The sequence below is a fragment of the Canis aureus genome, chromosome X (assembly GCF_053574225.1).
Source record: "Canis aureus isolate CA01 chromosome X, VMU_Caureus_v.1.0, whole genome shotgun sequence".
NCBI classification, from domain to species: Eukaryota; Metazoa; Chordata; class Mammalia; order Carnivora; family Canidae; genus Canis; species Canis aureus.
Window position 1 is genome coordinate 41,088,738 of NC_135649.1, and position 15,125 is coordinate 41,103,862.

The following is a 15,125-nucleotide window of genomic DNA, read 5'->3' on the forward strand; positions in this document are numbered from 1 at the left end:
ACATATTTGGCTTGCATAAAATTGTTCTGTGGGATGGTCATCTAAACTGTGGGAATTTGTGTTGAGTTTGGTACTTGGCCAAGTCTGGGGCTGTGTCCTGCTATTGCTAGACCTTTAAAATCATTTTTTTTCTCTTGCCTTTACCGGTGCTGCCCAATTGCTGCTGAAAGATCAGGACGTTGCCTGGGCTTGGTACCAGGCACTGACCCTCAGTGCCCCTCTCTTCTACTCGCTGGCACAGCAGTCCTGGGAACCCTAGGATGGAGATGTTTGAAATGTTTTGATAATACCTTTTCTAATTCTTTAAAAATCTGGCCGGTAAACCACTGCCCCGTAACCATCAGTCCTGAAGATGTATAGTAAGTAAACAGAGAATTCTGGCTTTAAAACCTTCCACTGGATTCGCCTTGGTTTTGCTTTTGAGGAAGAGTAAGAAGCAGATTATCCCATATACCTCTAAAATCAAAGCGCCTTCTTAACCTTTTACTGCTCCTCACCTGGTTGCAGATGCTTCAAGGAGGATTGAATTGCAACCTACTTTATTTTTTTATTTTTTTTTTGTAACCTACTTTAAAGGTGATATATTTTAGATTGAACGTTGACAGAAATAATTGCAAAGGGGCATCTTCTAGGCAAATTACATTGCCGTCGCTGCAGAAGTTCAGTGCTTCGGGGATACATGGGCAATATCTGCTAGTAGTAAATAGCACAGTGTTGACATTGTAGCAAGTTTCTTGGCTGACCTTTGTATGGTGCTTACTCCTCCTCCCTTAAGCAGCAGTGGTTCATGGCTGTGGGAAGAAGACTCCAGCTCTGCTTGGAAGTTTCTAGTGCTCTGGTGCTTCTCTTTGAATCAATTTTTTGAAATTCTTTTTGTGGGTCTCATCCTGTGCAAAACTGTCTTATGTTGAGGCATTTTAAATACTGAAGTAACAAAACCTCTAATTAATAAAAGCTCTGTTGGAGAGGCACCTGGGTGGCTCAGGGGTTGAGCGTCTGCCTTTGGCTCAGGGTGTGATCCCAGGATCAGGGATCAAGTCCTGCATCCGGCTCCCTGCGAGGAGCCTGCTTCTCCTTCTGCCTATGTCTCTGCCCCTCTCTCTATGTGTCTCTCATGAATAGATACATCTTAAAAAACCCACCTCTGTTGGGTATGTTCTGCAATGGAACTAGCATATTCCAAATTTATGCTTGCCATGGTAGTGGTGTAACCCAAAGGCAATGCTACTTGTAATACCTGGCTAGTGGTCTGCAGGTGAAATTAATTGTGATATTTTCGCTCTGGGTTTGTCTTCCAGCTCTGCACTAGTACTTTATTGTTTTTTAGAGACTCACTTTCATTCTTTGGCTTTGGAGACTTTGCCTAAGTATTTGAAGGAAGTTTTTAAAAAGTACTGGGTGTTATTCTGTATGTTAGTAAATTGAACACCAATAAAAAAAAATAAATAAAATAAAATAAAATTTTGATATTTACAAAAAAAAAATAAATAAAAAGTACATTTTAGACAAGCCAACTAAGACCTAAGCAGTAACAGGTATATAAATGGGTAATCTCAGAGGGTAGCTGTTGTTTGTAGCTTTTAAAAAAGTATATACTTGTCTGGTTGGGCTGTTATAGGGTTGAGGGCTGCCTCATGGGTGACCCTCCTTTCCTATTCTACCTATATGTCTGTTCTTTGTGTTAGTCCACTTAAATATTATTTACTGAATAGTAAGCTCCACAAAGACAGGGCATAGTATGTGCTCACTGAATATTTTTTGAACAAATGCATGCACACACACCTGTAATGGCCCAGGATTTGGGAGGCTAGGTTTTAAAATATATGACAAAGGAAATGAGTTGTTACGGGCTGTACTTATTTTTAATTCCTTTCTTCAAATAGAAATGTTAGTATGGTGGTGAGTCTTCAGCAATGATGATATTTTTTTAAGATTTTATTTATTTATTCATGAGAATACACAGAGAGGAGAGAGAAGCGGAGAGGCAGGCTCCATGCAGGGAGCCCAATGTGGGACTCGATCCCGGGTCTCCAGGATCACGCCCTGGGCTGAAGGCTGCGCTAAACCGCTGAGCCACCGGGGCTGCCCCAGCAATGATGATATAAAACCAAAAAGAAGAGAGACTTAACCATTTGTTTCCTGCTTCTATGCCCAATAGGGTGACATCACTTTTACATTTAGGGGAGGCCATATTATATGACAGTCTTTACACCTTTCTGTTGTCATGCTAGAGGGCACAGGAACTTCCTGTCAAAGTTGTTTTATTTCAGCATGTTCTCATTTATATGTAGGGCTCTTTTTAACCAAATATATTCCTTGTTCTAGAGTTTTCAGATGTGATCTTAATATGGCTTATTTTGCAAAATAAATGCTTCATTTTGTAATAATTTTAGATTTGCAGCAAATTTGTAAAGATAGCTCTTACATCCTGTACATCTTTTCCCAGCTCCCGTTTAATGTTAACATTTTATGTAACAGTATAGTACTAAAACTATACTTATGGTTTATGGTTTAAACCATAAAATTTATTTTGATTTCTCAAGGTTTTCTACCAGTCTTTTTTTTCTGTTCCAGAATGCAAAATTGTTATACATGTTTCTTTCTTTTTTTACTTATTTATTTATTTGACACAGAGACAGAGCGAGCAAGCAAGAGAGCAAGCACAAGCAGGGGGAGTGACAGGCAGAGGGAGAGGGAGAAGCAGGCTCCCCGCCCAGCAAAGAGCCCGACTTGGGGCTTGATCCCAGGACCATGAGATCATGACTTGAGCCAAAGGCAGATGCTTAATCAACTGAAACACCCAGGTGCCCCTATGCGTGTTTATTTCAGAAAAGACAAAAAGATAAAAAAAGACAAAGTATGGATAATTCCCCTAAACGGAGCCAGCTACTGATATTTTTAATACATATCCTTCCACATTTTTTTTTCTGTAGAGAATAGAAATCCATTCCCCCTCCAAATAAACCTTTGGATTTCCCTAAAAGACAGGTCACAAAATGTGTTTTATATACTGTTTTATAATTTGATTTTTTATACACTTAATAGAGCATTTTTTACATGTACATCTTCCATTGTCTGATATTTTTAATATAGATTAATCTGTTCCCTTAAGACATTTTGTTGATTCCATTCCTGAACTTAGTTAATTCTTCATAACTTAAGACCAAACTATGCATGTGTTCTCAAACCGCCTCCCCCCATAAACCTGAGAAGAATTTTTCTCAGTAACAGTGGCTCATTAAGCCTGTGATTCCAAATACCTGTATATTAGGTTGGACCATTTGAAATTGCTGTTTTCTGGCATGTAACAGGATTTTGACTATTGGCAATTTTGTATAGGTCATCCTAATAGTTTGAAAAAGCCTTCTAGATTATTCTGATCCCTTTCTCACCATTCTGATTCCGTTGAGAATCCCTGGCCTCTCACTGTACTGCGTATCTTGGCATTTAGAATGGTTAGCTAACACAAACATTTTGTCAGGCAAAAATGTTGACAAACTCCCCTTCCAGGTGTTGCTGATAAACAGGATCCTTAAGACCTATGCCCGTGTTAATAACATATGCCGAAAACTTGAACTCCAGTGAATTGCATCTGCCCATCTGTATAAGGAAAATAGACTTCTGAACTTTTAACTCAAGCTATATGTAAGATCACCCGATGGCTTGGTCTCCTAGTTCCATATCTGTATTGGATAGCCAGGGACACTGGTGCCACCCAGTGGTACCTTATAGAGGAGCAGCTAATGATGCTTTACCACTCTCCAACATATCAAATTCTTTAATTTTTTCCCCTCTTTCTTTTATGAATTTCTATGTTCATGGTCTCTCCTTTTCTTCCCTTCACCTATGCCAGGGCACTTACGGGTTTCATTTACCCCAGCTGATAATACTCAGGGAGCTACACTAGCCATGTAATTTGCTGTGATAATCCTTATTTAAATAAAGGCTTTGGAATACGAGACATGAAATAATAAGTAACACACCAAACAGTTATTTGCTCTGTTTATGAAGTCGTGGTTCCTATCCAAAAAGGGCATCGAGTTTGTATTCTGTCAGAATATGGCACTTGTTTAATTTCAAGTTTCTCCACTGTGTGAGAGGGAAACATGTTTATATAGCTCAGATGGGAGGAGGCATACACGTCTACCTAAGAGTGAAAGATTTAACTTGGAAATCACTCTTTGGCTTCCTTTCTGCTTAGTATGACTGGTTAATTCACTTCAAACCTGTTGGGTAAGCACCTACAGTGTGTCTGTACTGTGCTAGGTTCTGGGGAGTAGAGCAGGAACCCAGATAGACATGGCCTCTGCCTTTAAGGAGCCCACTGGCCCAGCAAGGGAGCAGGAACCTGAACAAGTTTAAGTGCTGTGCTACATGGGTGCTCACAGAGCAAAAAGTGGAGGCACCTGCTCTAACGTGGAGGAGGTCAAGGAAGGCTCTTTAGAAGTGTCATTTTAACTTTAAGACCTAAAGGAAGCCAGGGAAAGGGAGAAGAGAATGTTCTTGGCAGAAGGAATAGCATGTGCTAGACCCAGAGGTGAGAGATTAAGCTTGGTGCTTTTGAGAAACTAAAAGAAGTTTATAATGGCTAGAGCCAGGAGATCAGCTCCACTGAAGCTTCACAAAAGTCCTCACAACAGGAGTAATAGTATTCCCTCCATTTTAGAATTGTGGCAAATGAGGTAAAGAGGGTAAATAACTTGCCTGAGGTCACCCAGTGCTGGTAAGGGGCATAGCCAAGAGCTGGACCTAGGCCATCTGGCTCCAGCATTTTGGCTCCTAACTACCACGGCCAACTGCCTCTCAGCAGGGCACTGTGTTATATTGGAGCTTCATTGTCTGTTTCTTTAGCCTTATCTGGTTAATCTGTGGTCTTTTCTTCAGATTGGCCAAGTTAAACAGTTTTTCTTAGCAAACTGAATGTTAGGCTGTCCTAGGCACAGACTATTCCAAGAGCTAAAGCTAATAAATATGTAAAAAACTCCTTAAGCTTACAGCATCTGGGGTAGCCCAGAAACTCTGCAGTTTCCTTTGGTCTTTTGTCATTGATTGGAAATCAAATGCTTCATTTGATCTGCAACTCTAAGGTTGCTAACCCGTATTTTCCAGAAACATCATAGATGGGAAGTTATAGTTGTATATTTTTTTTGTTAAAAAATGAGTAATATGTATTCCCTGCAAAACTGGAGTTTTTCCCTGATTGCTAAAGTTAATTTGGCAATTATCTGTTTCTCTGACTTTTAAATTAGTTAAAAGGTAAACACAACTTTTTAAAAAATATTTATTTATTTAGAGAGGGTGCGTGCATGCAAGTGGAGAGGGTAAGGGGAGGCAGAGAGGGAGAGAGAATCTCAAGCAGACTCTTCACTAAGCATGGAGCCTCACTTGGGGCTCAGTCTCATGACCTGAGCCGAAATCAAGAATTGGTTGCTTAACAACTGAGCCACCCAGGCACCCTGGGTAAACACAACTTTTTATTTTTTTAAATTTTTTTAAAAAGATTTTTATTCATTTGTTCATGAGAGACAGAGAGAGAGACAGGCAGGCAGGCAAGCAGAGATATAGGCAGAGGGAGAAGCGGGCTCCATGCAGGGAGCCCGATGTGGGACTCGATCCCAGGATTCCAGGGTCACGCCCTGAGCCAAAGGTAGATGCTCAACTCCTGAGCCATCGAGGCATCCAGTAAATACAACTTTTTAAACAGAATAATAGTCTTTAAAAGTTTTATAAATTGAGAGCCTGTAAATGGAGATCTTTTCTTACAGGGGATCTGATTTATCCTTTTATGTACTTAAAATGTATAAATGTGTTTTGTAAGATGAGGAATTGACCTCAATTTGAATTTATCAGTTAAGGCTTTTTAAAGTTTATTTATTTTAGAGAGAGTGTGTGTGTGAGTGGGGGTAGGGATAGAGGGAGAAAATCTTTAAGCAGACTCACTGTTAGGTGCGGAGCCCAACACTGGGCTGCATCTCACAACTGGTGAGATCATGACCTGAGCCAAAACCAAGAGTCTGATGTTTAACCTACTGAGCCACCCAGATACCCCTCAATTATGGTTTTAATCTAGATTTTAGAAGTTGGATTATGAAGACTCAGTTGTACGTAAACTAAAATTGTCATATTTTGCATTGTTGAAACACTTGGAATAAAGAATTGTGTGTGTGTGTGTATGTGTATGTATGTTTAATGACACAAAGCTGGTACTTTCATTTACTTGCCCATTTGTATATGACAGTGGATTCAGTCAAGAGTTAATGTTTCTCACCAGGGTGAAGGTTGGATTTGCCAATGTAGCCAGCCATACGTTCGTGCCTTGTTCTCTTGTGGGACTAGAGTTAGGGTTATTACTGGAGTCCTCACTAGAGATGTTTTGCCAAAAAAGGGATGGAGACTTTGACAATAATTACACCAGGCCAAAAGGTAAACCAGGGGACAGACTTTGTCTAACTGACAAGTGTAATCACTGTCATTTTAACCAGTTCATACAGGAATCAAATTTGTGAGCTTAGCTTCCGAAGCACTGGCTCAACCCAGCTGAATTAACCAGCACCCACAGATGGATTTCCCTTCACTTTGGAGTTAAAAAATTGATTTTCAAGTGGATGTATTATTGTATGTTGCAGTGGAATCGCATGAAATCAGCTGTATTCTTTCAGTAATTTTTAGTACTGTGAACTCTGTGCTGCTGGGCCCTTTCAAGGTTATTACAGGACACGCTCATAGCTGTCTGGAATTTACAGGAAGTAGATTACTTAATGATACTTTACTGTTACCCGAAGCATTTTGAAATGAAAACTTGGAGGGAAAGAAATGAATCAACCTTTCCTGCCCACTCCTTTCTGAAGTTAGTACACATTTGTAATGTGATATCACAGTTGATTGGAATGTCTGAAGCAAGACACTCTTAGGTAAGATGATATGCTCTGAAGTTCAGAGTCATTGGTCCCAAAGTTGAGGTTGTAAACAAGTGGATATTGATGGAGAATTTACTTCTGAAATGCACTCCCTTTAAAATCCTTCTTACCACCTGGGTGGAAGGCAGAGAGATGATACCCATTAGGTGCCTTTTGCTTGTGATACTCTTTCTGAAGGAAGGCCTTGATTCCCACCCCCCGCCCCGGGTTGCTGATTCTGGTCTTTTTCCTTGTGGGACAGAAGCATTGGTGAGTATGACCGATGAGGTGCCTATTAAATCTTAGGCAGATATCATCTGGCATTTGAGTTCCTGTTTGTTGTAATCGGGTGAGTGGAACTCCAGGCTTTAAATAAATTATTTGTATTTTAATCTGTGTAGAACCCCTCATGATTGTCCAGCTTTTTGATATCATCTATTCAGTTTCCAATAGTAGTCAATTTTTCTTAGTCACATTTTGGCAGAGGAGACAGCAAAGACAATTGCTAGTTTTAGGAAACCTTTAACATTGAAGTTATAGCAAGAAAAAAAACTGTTTTATTTTGCTTTGGAGATTATATTGCATTAGCAAAAGAAGTTTCTTTTACTTTGAGTCTAATTTAGAAATAGAAGTGTCTGATCTTTACATAGTGCAGGTAAAGTCAACTTTTGGATTCTTTTACAGTGTCACTTTGTCACTTAAGTAGTGTTGAAAGCCTTAGGGGTGATGTTCATTGTCACTTATCAACACACACAAACACACACTAGAATGAACTGAAAGCCTCGTGCTGTATTTTCTACTTAATTATTAATTGATGGTCACTGCATCAGCTTTAGGAAGCATAGGAAAAATAGAAGGATAAAATTAAAAATTACCAGTAATTCTACAACCTAAGGGCTACCCATTTCAGCTTATAGCCTGCATATATTTGAAGAAGTTGATATTCTTTAAGTTACCTCTTCAGCCAATTAAGCTGTGCGCATCTTGAACATTTTCTTGCATCCTTGAATATTCTTTGACATTGCTGCATTTGATGACGGTGTAGAATTTGATCATACGGATGCATCATTATTTTACCAGTCTCCATTTGGGCATTTGAAATTAGTTCTATGTCTTCTGTTCTCTTTGTAACAGTGATGACTCTTATCTCTGTGTGTGTGTGTGTGTGTGTGTGTGTGTGTGTGTGCGCGCGCGCGCGCACGCTGCTTTGTTTCTTAGGATATTCTAGAAGTAGAAAATGGAATTACTGGGCTGGGAGGTATGACATAAGAACTCTTGATGCATATTGCCAAATTGCTTTCTAGGAGGCTTGGACCAATTTACACTTCTGTCAATAGTATATAAAGTGCCTTTTTGTATATATTTGGCAACACTAATTTCTTGATTCTTAATTGGCACTACTTTTGATGGAACTTCCACGCATTGCCATTGTAGTAAATAAAACATTCCTGGTAAATGAAAGCGGGAATGTAATATTAACAGTAGCACTGCAGGGAACTGGTGGGCCTGGATACTTCAAGAACCATCAAAACAGTTTTAGCTCTGGGAGTCTGTGCTTCTCAAAATATATTTTTCCTTTCTCGAGCAGTTTATTAATCTCAACTTTAGGGGTAAGCGCTAGTTTGTTTTTTCTCCTAAAATTATTGCTCCATGAGAGCTTAATGTTTATGACTCGGGCCTTTCTGTGCATTTATTAAGACTCATGCTTTTATTGTTTTTAAAAACAAAATTAACTTTTGGCAAAGAATACCTGAATTTTGGAAAGTTTTGGTAGTTACACAGGGTACTTTCTGGTGAGGATTACTCAAAGTAACAAGCACTTGTTTGATTTTTGTTCAGGTCTTTAGTATTATAATAAAAGCCCTATAATTTCAGAATCATCCACATATTAATGTGTTTTTTGAGTAAATTTGGAAAGAAGACAATTCGGTAAGTCCAGTATTTGATATGATGCAAACTATTTGGCCAAAATGTTTAAAACTCAGTGTCCTATGGGCACCTGTGTGGCTCAGTGTTAGTGTCTGCCTTTGGCTCAGGTTGTGATATACCAGGGTCCTAGGATTGAGTCCCATGTCAGGCTCACTGCAGGAAGCCTGCTTCTCCCTCTGCTTATGTCTATACCTCTCTCTGTGTCTCTCATGAATAAATAAATAAAATCTTAAAAAAATCAGTGCCCTAAGATTGTTGGTCCCAAATCAAGAATTACCAGTGTGGCAGCAATATTCATCTGTTAAAACTTTCTTCCACCCAGTGATTGTTTCATAATAGCAAAGCTATACCTTAAGCAGACCTTACAAGTAGGATATATTGATGTTTGTGACTTGAGAACTTTAAAAGAAAATGTGGGGACACCTGGGTGGCTCAGCGGTTGAGCATCTGCCTTTGGCTCAGGGCATGATCCCGGAGTCCTAGGATCGAGTCCCACATTGGGCTCCCTGCATGGATCCTGCTTCTCCCTCTGCCTGTGCCTTTGCCTCTTTCTGTGTCTGTCATAAATAAATAAATAAAATCTTTTTTAAAAAAAAAAAAGAAAATGTGTTTTTTCCCTCTTGATGCTGTTTTTAATTTAATCCTGGGTAACAGAAAAAACAGCAGTAGTGTACTTTTTTGCTGTTTTCTAATATTCTTTTTCTTTAAGTTTTTTTTTTTTTTTAAGTAATCTCTATACCCAGCATGGAGTTGCTCTTTTGACTGAGCCAGCCAGGTGTCCCTGTTTTCTGATATCCTCATAATTACTCATCTTAAGAGTAAAACTGATCAATACAGATTAGGAAGAAATTTTTTTTTTAATTTTTTTTAAATTTTTATTTATTTATGATAGTCACACAGAGAGACAGAGAGAGAGGCAGAGACACAGGCAGAGGGAGAAGCAGGCTCCATGCACCGGGAGCCCGATGTGGGATTCGATCCAGGGTCTCCCGGATCGCGCCCTGGGCCAAAGGCAGGCGCCAAACCGCTGCGCCACCCAGGGATCCCCAAGAAATTTTTTTTTATTGGAGTTCAATTTGCCAACATTTAGCATAACACCCAGTGCCCATCCCGCCAAGTGCCCATCACCCAGTCACCCCAACCCCCCACCCACCTCCCTTTCCACTACCGCTTGTTTGTTTCCCAGAGTTAGGTGTCTCTCATGTTTTGTCACCCTCACTGATATTTTCACTCATTTTCTCTCCTTTCCCTTTATTCCCTTCCATTAATTTTTATATTCCCCAAATGAGACCATATAATGTTTGTCCTTCTCCGATTGACTTATTTCACTCAGCATAATACCCTCCAGTTCCATCCACGTCAAAGCAAATGGTGGGTATTTGTCGTTTCTAATGGCTGAGTAGTATTCCATTGTATACATAAACCACATCATCTTTATCCATTCATCTTTCAGTGGACACCAAGGCTCCTTCCACAGTTTGGCTATCGTGGACATTGCTGCTATAAACATTGGGGTACAGGTGTTCCGGCACTTCACTGCATCTGAATCTTTGGGGTAAATCCCCAGCAGTACAATTGCTGGGTCGTAGGGCAGATCTATTTTTAACTCTTTGAGGAACCTCCACACAGTTTTCCAGAGTGGCTGCACCAGTTCACATTCCCACCAACAGTGCAAGAGGGTTCCCCTTTCTCCACATCCTCTTTAGCATTTGTTGTTTCTTGTCTTGTTAATGTTCACCATTCTCACTGGTGTGAGGTGGTATCTCATTGTGGTTTTTATTTGTATTTCCCTGATGGCCAGTGATGTGGAGCATTTTCTCATGTGCTTGTTGGCAATGTCTATGTCTTAGGAAGAAATTCTTAATTCTACCATATAGGGAAGCACATAAGATGCTTTCCTAATGTTCTAGAAAGTAGAACCTATTATAGCTCCTGTGGTCATTCGGAGGGGAGAGAGGGAGAAGAGTTTCCTTTTAGAAACAAGTTAACGACACCCATTTTAAACTCTATTTTTGGCTCTGAAAGTGTACGACTTTATAAGTAAAGAGTGGAATTTATATACATCTAGTTTATTTTCCCATCCCAAGTGAAACCTAGTACTTACATCGTAGGTTAGGTACTTGTTATTTTTACATACACTGTATGTGTATGTATATATATATATATATATATATATATATATATATATATATAGTGATTCAAAATTCCATACATCACCCAGTGCTCATCATTACAAGTGCCCTCCTGAATCCCCATCACCTATTTCCCCCAACCCCCCACTCCCCTCTCTCTGGTAACCATCAGTGTGTTCTCTAGACTTAAGAGTGTTGACTTGTTTGTCTCTCCCCTTACCCCCACCTTTGCTTGCTTGTTTTGTTTCTTCATTTCCACATGAGTGTTATCCTACCATGTAACAATAGCTAGCATTAATATTTGGTGCATATATTGCTAATTTTTCTATGAATATGTACCCACTCAAATATATGTATATATAATAGAGTCATCCCTACTGTTTTGTACCTGTGTTGTTTCTTGATTTCAACATTTTTTGACCTTTGGACTGTATTATATAGTTTGGCAGTTTTCATCTACTAGTCAATATGTGACATACGTACATTTATCGGAAGCAAGACCTGTAAAAAGATCATTGCTTAGGAGATTGTTTTATATTGGACTCACCAGAACTGACTTTGAGATTTGCACACTAAGTGCTCAGGACTTTAATATTTCCCACTCTTTTTGAAACATTCTCTTTTAAACATACGAAGCTTGGTCCTTGAGACATTAATTACAGGAGGAAGATTGATCATGCTTTAAACCTTTCTAGCAGATGCTATCACAAGTTCAGTATTGACTTTACTTCCGGAAGAATGTTTTCAAAATACTGGTGGCTAACCAATTAGCAGACTAACTTATTTGCAAGAGGGCAAAACTTCATTGTTTTGAAGTAGGTCTCAGAACATGAGGGTTGTCTGAAGTTGAACAGCCCTGCCTCATATTTGTGGTTGCCTTGTCCTTAATCACCATCCTGCTAGCTGCCTGGACACTGGTTTGCTCCCTGGTGTTCAGTGAGCGAGGCTTTCTCAGGGCTGGCTCATTCCCTAATGGAAAGATGATAAACTCTAGATGCTGTATTCTTTTTTTTTTTTTCATGCCACCAGTTGATCATTAAGTAGAAACAAACTATGTCATATGCTTCAGTCTATTAAAAATTTGCCTTGTGAAGGATTTCCAACTTCCTTGCTTTAACAGAAACTTGCATATACGCATGAAAGGGTGAAAAATGTGTCCCAAATTTGCAGTTCTCATTTCAGCATTTGTGTTTCCCTGATGGCCAGTGATGCGGAGCATTTTCTCATGTGCTTGTTGGCCATGTCTATGTCTTAGATCATCCCTAGTCGTAGCCATTTGTAAATCTGAAGCTTCATGGTGATAATCTGCTTAGTTCTTTAATATGAAATTATTTCTTTGATTTATTGTAATAGAATGACCTTAAGAGGGCCTATTTTATAGGGGGGAGGCTAGGGGAGAAGTTAAATTAAGGTTCAGTTATTCTGTTGTATAGGAAAAAATTAGGCTAGGAAATGTGATTTAGTTCCTTTTATCTGGTGGGCTGTGCTTTTTGTTGTTTTTGGTTTTTCAAACAATTAAAGTGAGAGGCGCTGAAAAAGAATCATGTCTGTTTCTTGTATTTAAGAACCTGTGAGAGTTGTTTTGTCTTAACTGATTGATGGAGGGCTGTGAGAGTGGAAATGAGTAGAAGGTTGAAGCTGGGGCTCTCATCCAGCTGAGAGAATTCTCTTGACACTTTGGATTCTCCTCCCCAGTTTCTCCCTCCGTAGTACTAACAACCCAAGTGTAAACTATCCTTCACAAATATCTACTGATGAAATTATTTTCCAAATTAAGCAAACTAGTGGATAGTTTTATGTTTTTTCCTGCCACCCACAGGTCTTCAAATGACTTTGTTGAAAGTTGGTCTTTGTTGCTTATCAGTTACCTGAAATAAACTGGGGGAAATCTGTGTGTGTGTGTGTGTATGGATGGATGGATGGATAGATAGATAGATAGATAGATAGATAGATATAAATATATAAATATGAAGTCTTTTTTCCCCAGCATTCGCTTTTTGAGCTCTTTGGACTTTATTGGAACATGTATATGCAGAGATTTACTTTGCCTATGCTAATATCAAATGTTAGCTCTTTGGGAGAAAAAGAAGAAAATGTTAAGTAGCGTGCCTTCTGTTTTTAAGAACTCTTAACCGCCTGTGTTCATGCATGTACTGACACTGCCCCCAGCACCCCAGTCCCCAAAAGTAGATTGTGGATATTCATTTGAAGTGGAAAAGTAGTTCAATTTAAAAAAATAACACAAAAGGCATGCTCTGTTAATTATCAGTCTGGGTAAAAATCATTATTTCCTTCATCGTTCTGATAGTAGCAAAATAGAATGAACTTAGTTAATACCAGGTAGTTAGCGTAGTCATTAATCATATGGATGATTGTAACTTCCACTGGGGTGTCTAGATTTAAAAAAAAAAACAGTTTGAAGGGTTTTTCTCCTAGTTATTTGCAAGTAGTACCTGATTATTGCTGCATGGAAATAAGACTTCATTTCTTCTTCAAAATCATAGTCGTGCCCAGGACATCCCTACAGTGTTGAAATGTAAGCAAGCAATGTCAAGTTATGGAAGGGCCTTATTTTACCATTCTGAGCATTCAAATGCTAAGTCGTTTTCTCCTGCAGTGTACAAAATAGGTTAATCCTCAGCTGTAAACTGACCCTAAGCCTTCATAGCATATGTTATCTTGAAGAACATCACAAAACTGATCTGTGTATTCATTGAGGGAAGATGAAAATATCTCTAGGTTTTTGCCTAGAGAAGTGCTGTATTTTAATTTGGAAAGAATCTTGCAGTGTTTAAGGGACATTATTCATTTTGGGTTTTGATGGGAAAGTCACTAGGCGCCTGCAGGCACTTGGGGTGAGGATGTCTGGGTAGATTGATTGGTTTCCTCTGGTTAGACTTTGTCCCTGAACTTGGCTCCTGTCCTGGCGGGTTTGGGGGGTGAAGAGGTACAGATAAAACTAGTAAGAGCATGACTCCTGCTTCTTGCCATTTTCTTTTTATTTTTACTTTAAATTTTTTTTATTGGGAAATAATTGACATATAACATGTGCAAGGTGTACAACAGATTGATTTGATACATTTATATATTGTTATGATTACCACCATAACTTTAGCTAATGCCTCTATTGCATCACGTAATTATCATTTCTTTTTTTGTGGTAAGAACATTTAAGATCTAGTTTCTTAGCAGTTTTGAAGTATATGACACAGTATTTCAACTGTGATCACCGTGCTGTGTATTTGATCTCCAGAACTTCCTCATTTTCTAGTTGTAGTCTGTACCCTTTAACAACATCTCCCTGGTTCCTCCTACTAGCCCCTGTTAACCACCATTCAACTCTGGTCCTATGAGTTTTAGCTGTTTTACATTCCCCATATGAGTGACATCCTGCAACATTTGTCTTTCTCTGCCTGGCTCATCTGACAAAGCATAGCATCCTCAAGGTACATCCACGTTGTTGCAAATGGCAGGCTTTCCTCCTTTCTCATGCTGAATATATTCCACTATATGTATATACCACATGTTCTTTATCCATTCATCCATCGGTAGACACTTAGGTTGTTTCCATATCTTGGCTATTGTGAATACTGCAGCAAACATGGGAGTGTGGATATCTTTTTGATAACCTGTTTTCATTTCCTTTGACTATGTTTCCAGAAGCGGGATTGCTGGATCATATGATAGTTGTATTTTTAATTTTTTATGCAACCCCCATACTGTTTTCCATAGTGGCTACACCGATTTACATTCCCACCAACACTGTGCAAAGCTTTCCTTTTCTCCACATCCTCGCCAATGCTTGTTATCTCTGGTCTTTTTGATGACAGCCATCCTGACAGGTGTGAGGCGATATCTCATTGTGGTTTTGATTTGCATTTCCCTGATGATGAGTGATGTTGCGCACCTTTCCATGTGCCTGTTGGCCATCTGGATAACTTCTTCAGAGAAATTCAGCTCCTCTGCCCATTTTTCCAATCTTGCCATTTTCGCACAGTTTTGACTGCTGTTTCTTAGGCTGAGTTATTTTTCTGTGATCCCAATAGCATTACTTCTAGCCATCCAGTTATCTCTAGTCACATCTTTGTTTTCCTGTGATACCTGGCTCATTATGAGCTAAGGTGCATAGGTGTAATGTGAAACAGCATTTGAGTTTTTTTTTTAAAGG

General features: G+C 39.2%; 1 protein-coding gene across 3 annotated transcripts in view; it reads left to right on the plus strand.

The window, feature by feature from the left end:
• The window catches only part of ACSL4 (acyl-CoA synthetase long chain family member 4), a 79,730-nt gene that overhangs the window by 12,194 nt on the left and 52,411 nt on the right, over positions 1–15,125 (plus strand). The gene's annotated exons all lie outside the window — the stretch shown is intronic.